This window comes from Orbicella faveolata, unplaced genomic scaffold (assembly GCF_042242905.1).
Source record: "Orbicella faveolata isolate gen_17 unplaced genomic scaffold, um_ofav_v1 contig_13, whole genome shotgun sequence".
NCBI classification, from domain to species: domain Eukaryota; kingdom Metazoa; phylum Cnidaria; class Anthozoa; order Scleractinia; family Merulinidae; genus Orbicella; species Orbicella faveolata.
The window spans coordinates 16,534,198-16,545,000 of record NW_028301540.1 but is presented as its reverse complement, the minus strand read 5'-3'; the positions used below and the strand labels follow the sequence as shown (position 1 = coordinate 16,545,000).

Genomic DNA, 10,803 nt, shown 5'->3' with positions numbered 1-10,803 from the left:
ACTTTTTCATGACTCTTTTGGTACTGACTACCTGGTGGTAATTAACTTGCAATTCACAAACTGTCAATACATTCTTTTAAGTGTTCAGTTTTATTGTGTCATGCAGGCATGAAAATTATTCATGGGAAATAACACATTGCTAAAGTGAATAATACAAGTGCCATTACTTTTGATTACTTGACCAATTTTATGGAGTTATTTCAATGTTACTGTTTTATGTTGTGTTAAAATCAGAGAGAGGTGTGGGTTGGTGTGGTCAGACAAACAGTTGGGTTTCCAATGTGCTATCATATTGGTTAAGCAATGTTATATAGGCATTCCATTGTTGATGTTCAATATTTCCTTGAAAATGCAAACTGCCTGCTGTCCACTCCCACATTTTGTGGCATTAACTGAGAGGTAACTATGGATACTGAAAACCACAAAGTGTTCATGTGCTGATCAAAGCACAAAAAACTGTTATATCACTTGCTAAATATAGTTTGCTTACTTTGTTAATAATGTAACAACAATATTAATATGGTTTTCTTTACATGTTGGCACTGATAAATGTGTTGTGTTGATGAATCATTAAACAGTTTTCCCAGCTGGGTAAAATCAACCCACCCATGAACTACTTCACTTCAGAAGATATGCCCTGATCGGTCATAAATCAGTGTTTTTTTCACTTATTCATTCTGCAATTCTATTATTTGTTTATATAGTCTTAGGGCCTCTCCCGCAGTACTAGGGTAAACCCAGCCTTCGGTTTCTAAAATATATTCAAAATAGTCAATGTATATATTGTCTTCCATCTCACTCTGGCAGTGTACTTCCATGTCCTCTGCCAGTTGTTCAGACACGGAAACTAAGCGTTCTTCACGTCCGTGATATTCTGGTAGAAAGTACATAACATCTGGTATCCCATGTGTGGTTGTTCGGGCGCAAGTAGACCAAAAGAGCTTATACAATAACAACAACAAGATTTATTTCTGCTCTCATTTCTCCGACCACATGCTTCGGTTTACCACATCCCATAATAGACCAGTGATCATGTGACTGACACCTCACAACAGAAACACTACATCTCCCCCTAAGTTATTACAAATGTCAGCACTAGAGAAAACTAAATGAACAGTATTACAAATCTAATTAATAGTCCTTAAAACAAACAGTCTCTCTCTTTATGTCTCTTGCACATTCTAAAACTAAGTGCATACGTAGTCTTTTAAATAGGCGGGTGGTTGTCTAGAGCGCGCAGGTCCCAAAACAACTGAATCGCCCGGCAAAGGGTTGGGTGGAGTCTCTTGCACCTCTGCTGGCTGGCTTGCAATTGTCATTGGATGCGTTTGTTCCACCTGGTCTGGCTCTTGGGGTAGTTGTGCTGGCTGTACCTGGTCTTCCTTTTCAGTGGTTTCAGGTGCAACAAATTTCTTCATGTGGGCTATGTTTCGCATTTTATTGTTCCCATTGGTGTCTTCCAGTATGACGGCATTTCCATCTTTGTGAACGACCTTGTATGGCTCAGGTTCATAATTGGGTGAGAGTTTGTTCTCTCGAACCTGTTTCAGTAGGACTTGATCACCCTCTTCAATGTCGCTGAATTTGGCAGCGCGTGTTCTGTCTGCATACTCCTTCTGTCTAAGTTTAGCATGAGCATCCCTCTCTTTTAAGAGCAGCTGCCACTGTGCTTCAGTGGCTCGATCCTTGGGGATTTGGACTTTTGGAAGTTTGTCACGTAGCTTCCTCCCCATCAGTAGTTCTGCTGGTGATATCCCAGTAACAGTATGAGGGGTAACTCTGTACTGGAATAGAAAGTCTGCGAGTGCTTTTCGCCAATCTTTACCCTCTAGGCACGCGATTCTCACGATTTTCAGTAAGGTCTCATTGCAACGCTCCACCTCTCCATTGCTTTGGGGCCAATAGGGCACGCCCTTTTTGTGTTCAATTGCTAGATACTCCAGGAATCCCTTGAATTCCTTGGATGCAAATGGAGGTCCGTTATCACTACGGACAGTCTCTGGTAGACCATGTGTTCTAAAAATAGCCTCCATGGACTTGATTACATTTTGTGCATCTGTTTTCTTGAGGACAGCTTCGATCCAGCAAGAATAGTAGTCTTCAACCACCAGGAGGTGATCTCCACTTGTAATCTCGAGAAGGTCAACTGAGATGTCTTGCCACGGGGAGTCTGATAGTCTGGTTGATCTCACCGGCTCTGGTTTGGATCGGGGTCCGACAAGCTGGCAGGGGTGACATGTTCGTATTGCTTGCTCCACTTGCTTGTCCATTCGTGGCCACCATACTTTCTCTCGCAACCTGGCTTTAGTTCGGACCATACCTTGGTGTCCTTCGTGAGCCAACATTATGGTGCGCTTTTGAAGGCTCTGTGGAATGAGGATGCGGCTTCCTCTCATCACCACCTGTCCTATCACCCACAGTTCATCTTTAACTGCTTTGTGAATTGTGCCTTGTAACTGGCTCCAATCATCTGTCATTACAGCCTGCCGTAACATCTTTAGCGTTGGGTCTTTTTCAGAAGCGATTTCAACTTCCTTTGGCACCAACGCAGCTGGTACAGCCTCACTTACTACGCTGTACGCAAACTCTTCTGCAGCTTGAGTTTCGTGATCATGGGTAGTATCCACCGGTAGGCGGCTCAGGACGTCTGCAGCATTGTCCTTGCCCCGTATATGTGTCAACTTGTATTGGAACTGCTGTAAGTAGAGAAGCCATCTTTCTATTCGTGCTGATGGGGGCTTTGACTTCGCTCCGAGTATGATGAGAAGAGGCTTGTGATCAGTGCAGACTTCAAAGCTAATGCCATAGAGGTACAAGTAGAACTTTTCACAAGCCCACCTTACAGCCAGAGCTTCTCTTTCAAATTGGGAGTACCTCATTTCAATCTTACTCAGCTTTCTGCTGGCATAATATATTGGCCTGTAGCTTCCATCTTTTTGCTTCTGTTCCAGAATCGCCCCAACTCCCACTGGTGATGCATCGGTTGGCAGACGAGTTTCTGCGCTCTGTCTGAAATATGCCATCACTGGTGTACGAGTCAGCCGGTCTTTTATCTCTTGGAATGACTTTGCTTCCTTTACTCCCCACTTCCACTTGATGTCTTTTGCGGTGAGGTCCCACAATGGACTCGATATTCATGCAAAGTTGGGGATGAACTTTGAACAGAACTGCACGGAGCCAAGAAAACTTCTTACTTCTGATGGGTTTTGGGGTGCTGGTGCCTCAACAATAGCTTTCACACATTGACTAGACACTTTCAGCCCTTCCCCAGAGAGTACATCACCCATGTAGATCATGCTGCCAACACCAATTTCACATTTATCATAGTTAAGCGTAAGCCCACTTTCTTCAAGCTTGCGCATGACCCTCTCTAAGTTTTCGTCATGCTCTTCATCATTTGTGCCAACAACTCGTAGGTCATCATGCAGGTTGTATGCCCCTGGGCAGTCTTGGATGATCTGCCAAACAATTTGCTGGAATTTTTCCGTGGCCATGTTTACACCAAAAAGCAGGCGTTTGTATCTGTAAAGGCCATTAGGCGCAGCAAAGGTTGTAATGTCCCTTGAGTCTGGGTGTAACTCAATTTGGTGAAAAGCCATATTTAAATCTAATTTAGAGAAAACTTTGGCATTCGAGACTTCTTGGAGTGTTTCCTCTACGGTGGGACTGGGTGTTTCTCCCGCACAATGGCTTGGTTCGCTTGTCTCATATCTAGACAGATTCTAATGTCACCGTTAGGCTTCTCGACCACTACCAAGGGGTTGACCCAGCTGGTAGGTCCCTCTACTTTTTTGATAACATCAAGCTTCAGTAACTCTTCCAATTTCTCCGTGACTTTTTCTCGTCTACTAAAAGGAATTCTGCGTGGGGGTTGAGCAACTGGTTGTACTTTTTCATCAATGTGTAACTTGAGCTGGTACCCTTTGAGCTTCCCCAGGCCCTGGAAAACTTTGGGAAACTTTGCCCTTAGGGAGGCCTTTCTATCTGCTTGTTTTGGATTGTTACTAGCACCATCAGATTCAACATCACAGCTGTTAACAGGGATACCAACCCTTAAAACACCAAGCAACTCAGATGCATCGCGGCCTAATAGCGTTGCAGCTTTGCCAAGCATAACATAAAACTCAACATTCAGGGACTTTTGGGTTTGTGGCGCACGTACATCAAGATTACATTTTCCTTTGATTTGGAGTGGCTCTTCAGATGCATAAGCAAAAACTCTTTTGTTGCACTCCAACAATTTAACATTACCCCCCGTTACAAGGTTAAATACTTCTTCGGACATTAAATTACAACTAGCACCAGAGTCTATAATAACGTTGATAGTCTTATCTGCAATCTCCAGCTTCAGAGTATTCCCGTCATCTGTCTCCCCAGTGTAGAACACGTAGAAATCATCCTTCCTTGCGGAGTTTCCAGTAGTCACGTCTTCGGTTACTTGGCGTACATCACGTTGGCCCTGTGAACTTCCTCCTCTTCGTCCACGGCTTTGCTTTCTTCCAGAGTTTCCACGGTATTCGTTTCCACGACCACGACTCAAACTGCGACTAGAATCTCGCCCTTTACTCTGTTTGGAGTGACAGCACACTTCGAAATGACCCACGTTGCCACATTTCCCGCATTTGTGGTCACGCGAACGAAGACATTCCTTCGCGAAGTGTCCCGCTTTATCGCACCGCCAACATTTTCCCCCTTGTTTGGCGTCTGGAGATATGTTATTCACTCGGCCATCATGGATAAGAACGAGGGCTTCTTTGTCATGGTATTGACTAACGATTTCCAATAGTTTGCTCAATGTTAATGTTTCTTCGCGATACAACTTGGCCTTGAGGTTTTTGTCTTGAATGAAAGAAATCGCACGATCTCTCACCTGGTTGTCCCTTTCACCTTTGTATTCACAATGTTCGGCTAATTTCTGCAGGCGTGTGATGAAATTGCTAATGGTTTCTCCAGCGGTTGGTTGAGCTGCGAGAAACGCCTGTCTTGCCATCGGCGCGTTTTTTCTCGGTTTGAAATGTTCGGATGGGCTGTCCATAGCTTTCTTGTAATCCTTCGCTTCGCCTCGTTTGTCGGCAGGAATTGAGTTATTAAAAACGTCTCTGACTTGGGGCCCGGCGAGGTGAAGTAGAAGCACCTTCTTCTGTGTTGGGTCGCTGATTCCCGAGGCAGTTACGTACAATTCGAATTCGTCTTTCCAAGTTAGCCATCGTTGTGCGAGTGTAGCTGGCTCGCCCACAGCGTTGAATGTTTGTAAACCTGGCAGTCCGCTCAAGGATACGGCCATCTGTGCGAGTTTTCCACTGTTTAAACTCGTTATCCACTTTTTATCCGGTTTTTCCTCGTCGCCAAATGTGGTGGTTCGGGCACAAGTAGACCAAAAGAGCTTATACAATAACAACAACAAGATTTATTTCTGCTCTCATTTCTCCGACCACATGCTTCAGTTTACCGCATCCCATAATAGACCAGTGATCATGTGACTGACACGTCACAACAGAAACACTACACCATGAACAGGGAGACTTTGAAATCTTCTGACTATTCCAATGATCTTTCACTTTGTTCAAGTCATCCTGAAGCACCTTTGAAAAACAGAACCACAAGCACTCCATATGAAATGCATTCCCCACACCAAATAATCCATAATCAACCATGTCCTTGAACAGGTTTATCCATCTATTTCGCCTGAAAAAGGACCACCGCCCTTCGATTCTTTGATTGGCAGGTGATGAGCAATATCTGTGAGACTTCACACCTGCCAGTTCATCATGATCATTGGTATGAAACATGCACTGCATGGAAGCGGCAATACCATTTTCTGTGCCACAGTCAGTCACACGGAGCAAAGGGCAACCACCTACTTCTTTCACTTGATTCAAGTACAAGGCTGCAGGTACTCTTAGGTCATCGTTAGACCGGGCTACTTCTAACCATAAAATTCTTCGACTGAATCCACCCACTACGCCATGTATGGGGAAACCCATAAGGTTCGAGTTTGTCGTATCCTAAAAATAACAGAATCTGTATTTTAGGAATTGAAGTAGACCAGACATAACTTACTCATCTTGAAATGGGAAGGGTATGTGGCCCTTTAATAGCTGCAATTTTACATACGTGCATACCATACCTACCTACCTACCTAGCTACCCCCCTCAACACACACACAATTCATTACTTATCTGTGATTACAAAGTGAAAAAACAAATACCGTCTATATGCCATGAAGCATTTGCTCCTTTTGAGTGGAACGTCCATCTCTTCAACCATCAAGATCTTCTCTCTTCTACCTCAACAGGATCAATTTCCTTCATTATTTTTGCCACCAATGTGCAAGGAACATGAATATGATGTCGCAATCTGAGGGCATGCGAAATACTTCTGTAACCTGATAAACTTCCAGGACCTCTCATTTCTTCATGAATGATAGTTCGTATTTCTGAATCGTCCATTACCTCGGCATTACCTTTCCTCTTTAACCCAAGAGATCTCAGCCGTCTCTTAAGTGTTCGCACACACATTTGAAGTCCTTCACGTTTCTCGAGAAGACCCACAATAATGTCATAAGGATAATCTCAATGAAAATAGTGCGTTATTACCTCGTCTATATCTTTTTCAGCCACACATTTATCGCAGCTACTCTCTTGAACTTCCCCGATGCTGCAAAAACTACAAAACATCACAAATACTACAGCTGAATACTACTTGATCGACGAGAATCGCACGGATTTTGGAAAAGGGAGGGAAATACCAGGAGCTACTCAGTCCATTTGGCCGAGTGCACGCGCATGATGTGTTCTTTTTTATTTGCAGCGTACATTTTATTTGCAGCGTTCGTCTTTTGTTTGCAGCGTTTCTGTTATTTGCAGAACACGTTTTTTATTTGCAGCGTACTTTTTTTATTTGCAGCATTCGTCATTTGTTTGCAGCGTTTCGTTTTTTTTGCAGCATTTCTTTTTTGTTTGCAGCGTTTCTTTTTTGTTTGCAGCGTTTCTTTTTTGTTTGCAGCGTGTCCCTTGTGGGCCATCGTACAATAGCCATCCTTATGCTTATGTAACCCCGGATCACACATTTCTCTTATGCTTATGTTTATGCTTATGCTTATGTCAAAGTGTGAGCCAGCCCTTCGTGATACGCTTAAGCACAAACAAGATCTCAAGTGGGGACATACCTGCAAAGACCGTAGTGAGAAGGTCGGCCATGTTTGGTATCAAAGTGAAGCTCTCACCCAGGCTTCAGAAGAACTCTTGCGAAATAAATGCGTGGGAAAGTTTGATTTGAAGATGAAATAGTGTTGATCGTTAAGCAAAAGGCCCCCTTTTCTTTCCTTTCTTTCTACATCATTGCGCTATCAAGTTTTAGCCTTTTTGACCTGTTTGACTGAGTGACGCAATTTTTTTAAAAGAACTGAAATGTGGAAATTCAAGCCAAACAGACGTTACTTTGGTTGACTCAATAGCTGCGTCCTACCTTGCAATAAAAAGTACTTGAAAACCGACGAAATCTTTGCAGTCTGGAGGTCTTCTTCACTGACCACAATTCATTTATCACCTCTCCACAAAACAAACTGTTTAAAAATGGGAACATCCATAGCTGATCTCCTCCCCATGCACTTTAGTAACTCTCCGGGATTTCAACTTGGCGGGAAAATCTTAGGTCACGTGTTAACTCTACTATTGCATTTTGGGACCACACATCGGTGACAGCTTTTCAACAAAATCGATATTGTTACAAGAACTAAAATTCATAATCATCGAGAATCACAGGATCTTTTTAAACGTTTACCATTTTTGTGAAGAAATTGAAAAATAGGAATTCAATGAAACAAATTTCAATTTTCCAATTTTACGGTTTTGATCTAAAAATGGAAAAATAGAAACTTCAGTAGAATAGATTTCAATTTTTTCGTGTTTTGGTCTTTGATTGAAAACGAAAACATAGAAAAACAGAAAATGCCCCCAGGATTATTCCATTTTTGCATTTTTTCGATTGGATAGGAAAACGCAAAAATGGAAAATGGACAAAAATATCGTTTTTAGCCATAAACAAGATTTTTCTAATTTTTAGATTTAGCTTAAAGTTAGAAAAGTGGAGAAATGATGTGTTTTTACAGACACTTTTCTAGTTTAACATTTTTCTTGGTCAGCTGAAAGTGAAAACAAACAGTTTAGTTGAGTAATAGTTGCTTATTTCATTTTGTAAGGAAGTTGAAAAATTGATTTGGCCGTTCCGTGCATGGTTTGACCAATTCAATTTTTCAATTTTCTTGAAAAATGGAATAAGCAACTATTACTCAGGTAAACTATTTGTATTCCCTTTCAGCTGACTAAGAAAAATGTTATATTAGAAATGGGTCAGTAAAAACCCATCATTTTTCCATTTTTCTAATTTTAAGATAAATCTAAAGATTAGAAAAATCTTGTTTATGGCTAAAAACGATATTTTTGTCCATTTTCCACTTTTTCATTTTCCTAATCAACTGAAAAAACACCAAAATGCAATATACTTGTGGCCATTTTCTGTTTTTGTATTTTTATTTTTCCGCTTTTAATCAACCACGAAAAAAACAAAATTGACATTTAGTCTATTGAATTTTCTATTTTTGTATGTTTGGCAGAAAATGGAAAAATTGTAGTGGTGTCTATTTTTTGTTACGTTTTCCATATTTCAGTAAATTGGAGAAATGTCATCGATCTTGTTAAACATGCTGTTGTGATTTTATATGTACATGCAAACGATTTACTGAAATATCTAGCTTTTAATGGCTGCATACGAGGAAGCAGCGTCGAGGGACTGGGAATGTGCCAGTTCTTGGCGGAACCTTGGAAAGATGGTGGGGATTGAGAAAGTAGTGACCGTCAATTACATACAGGAGCTTGTCGAAAAGCAAGTGAAAACACACAAAGAAGTAAGTGAGATATTAAGAAAAGGATATCCAGGGATTGCAGGCTTATCTGAGAGAAGCGTTCGGCGATACTGTGCTACCAATAACATACAGCGTCGTGATTCAGGTTTGACATCTGTAGATCTCGACAATGTGGTAGCTTCAGCAATTGCTGAGGTGAGAGCATGTATTTACTGTCTTCTTTCGAAATATTATAGAAATAATCGGCAATCTGCTTAAGTGATACTTTGGGAGAAATCAAGCTAATACTACCACCAAAAATGACTTGTTTGTTTGTTGACGAGAACTTAGTCTCATTTGAGTCGTCACGCAACACTGGCTCATGATCGGGAGAGGAGCGTTGTGTGACGACTTCAGTGAGACTAACGAGAACTGTGCTTCTTGGAACTTGGAAACAACAGGGGTTTTGCTGTTGATGTGAATGTTGTTATACCGACAGTACAAGCAGCTCTACAGATGTTCAGTGGCACGCTGACTCCAGAGCAAACCTTTGGTAGAGATCCTTTAGCGCTTTACGTTACAAAAACTGATGCCAGGCAAAGGGAGTTCAAGAAATACTTTCCGAGTTTCATAGTTTTGTTCAGTGAAATTGCCAATACAAATTATACCCCTTTCCAAGATGCCGTACTGTACTATTTAAGGCTGACGAATTATCTTGCCTGTAGGTAACTTGATAATTCATTTTCAACTATGTCTTGTGAGAATCTATATCATTGACTTCAGGGTCTGTACTCCGATAGAGCAAACAGTGTTGTCATTATTAAGTTACTTTTCTGGTAACCATAAATTTAACTTTTATTTGTTAATGAGGGTTTTACAGTACGATGTGTAACTTATAATGACATCACAAAATAAAATTATATTATGATAAATGTAGATGAGATAACACCTCTTTTTCTGCACCTAGGATGGGTCAGAGGTTTACAATGGAAAAGGCCAAGCTTTATTGTAGGCGAATTTCAACAAACTGTAAACAGGCAATACAGGATCACAAAACCTTATCAAGTCCCCATGAGCACTGCACGTGTTTGAACAACATTAAAAACACTGCAGACCAGTACGGGTACACTGAAGAATATTTGAATCATTCCAGTTACAATGACTACAAATATATATTAATATCAAATAAGCTGGTGGAAAAAAACACAGAAAAACATGACAATTTTCGGTAATTTGGAGTGATGATTAAAACGCTATAGGACAACATACCCTCATCAAGTATCTCTGAAGATACAATACTTCAACGAATAAAACAACGTATCAAGATGTTTAGTTCAAAAACAGTAGACAATCCGTGTATTTTTATTAGTCTTGCTCATTCAGCTTTGATATTAGCACTGCGCAATCTTCAACTCCTTTCAGGACAAAATGCTTATCTCTTCCGTCATCATTTTTGCAAACTGGACAACGATTGTCCCACTCAAACCACCCCTCAACGCATGATTCACAACCAAGGAGGCGCTGGCAACACCCAGACACTGTAAGGGGTCGAGCAATTTTCATGCAGTTACAGCATTAGAAATTTTCGGTGATGCTTCTGCACAGTAGATTATTACCCTCCACGGTTTCTGTCAGCCTATCCAGTTTCTCTGATATTTCTTCCAAAATTGGAAGATGTGATGGCTTGCCCTCTGCTATAAATCTCTTATTTTTGCCTTTCCCCTCTCACCTTGCCTTTTCTTTTTTCTCTGGTAATTGCTCAGGGTAACAGCAAAAATCTTTTTTGCAGGTACATTCCAGAAGTCTTGACCTTGAAAAAAAAATGACAAGAGAGCTGTTAGGGTAGAAAGCAATAAAGAAACGCAATACTGAGCGTAATTTTTTTTGAGTGTCCAGTTTTTGTTTTGAAATCCCTGGTTGACTTATATTTCACTTCCAAGTACAAAAATTTCAATTGAACT

General features: G+C 41.1%; 2 pseudogenes; one reads left to right on the top strand and one right to left on the bottom strand.

Moving 5' to 3' along the window:
• LOC149115319 (uncharacterized) overlaps positions 1-629 on the top strand; it is a 5,699-nt pseudogene extending 5,070 nt beyond the window's left edge.
• Positions 630-656: 27 nt separating this feature from the next.
• Positions 657-6,677, bottom strand: LOC149115318 (uncharacterized; annotated as a pseudogene).
• Positions 6,678-10,803: the final 4,126 nt, after the last annotated feature.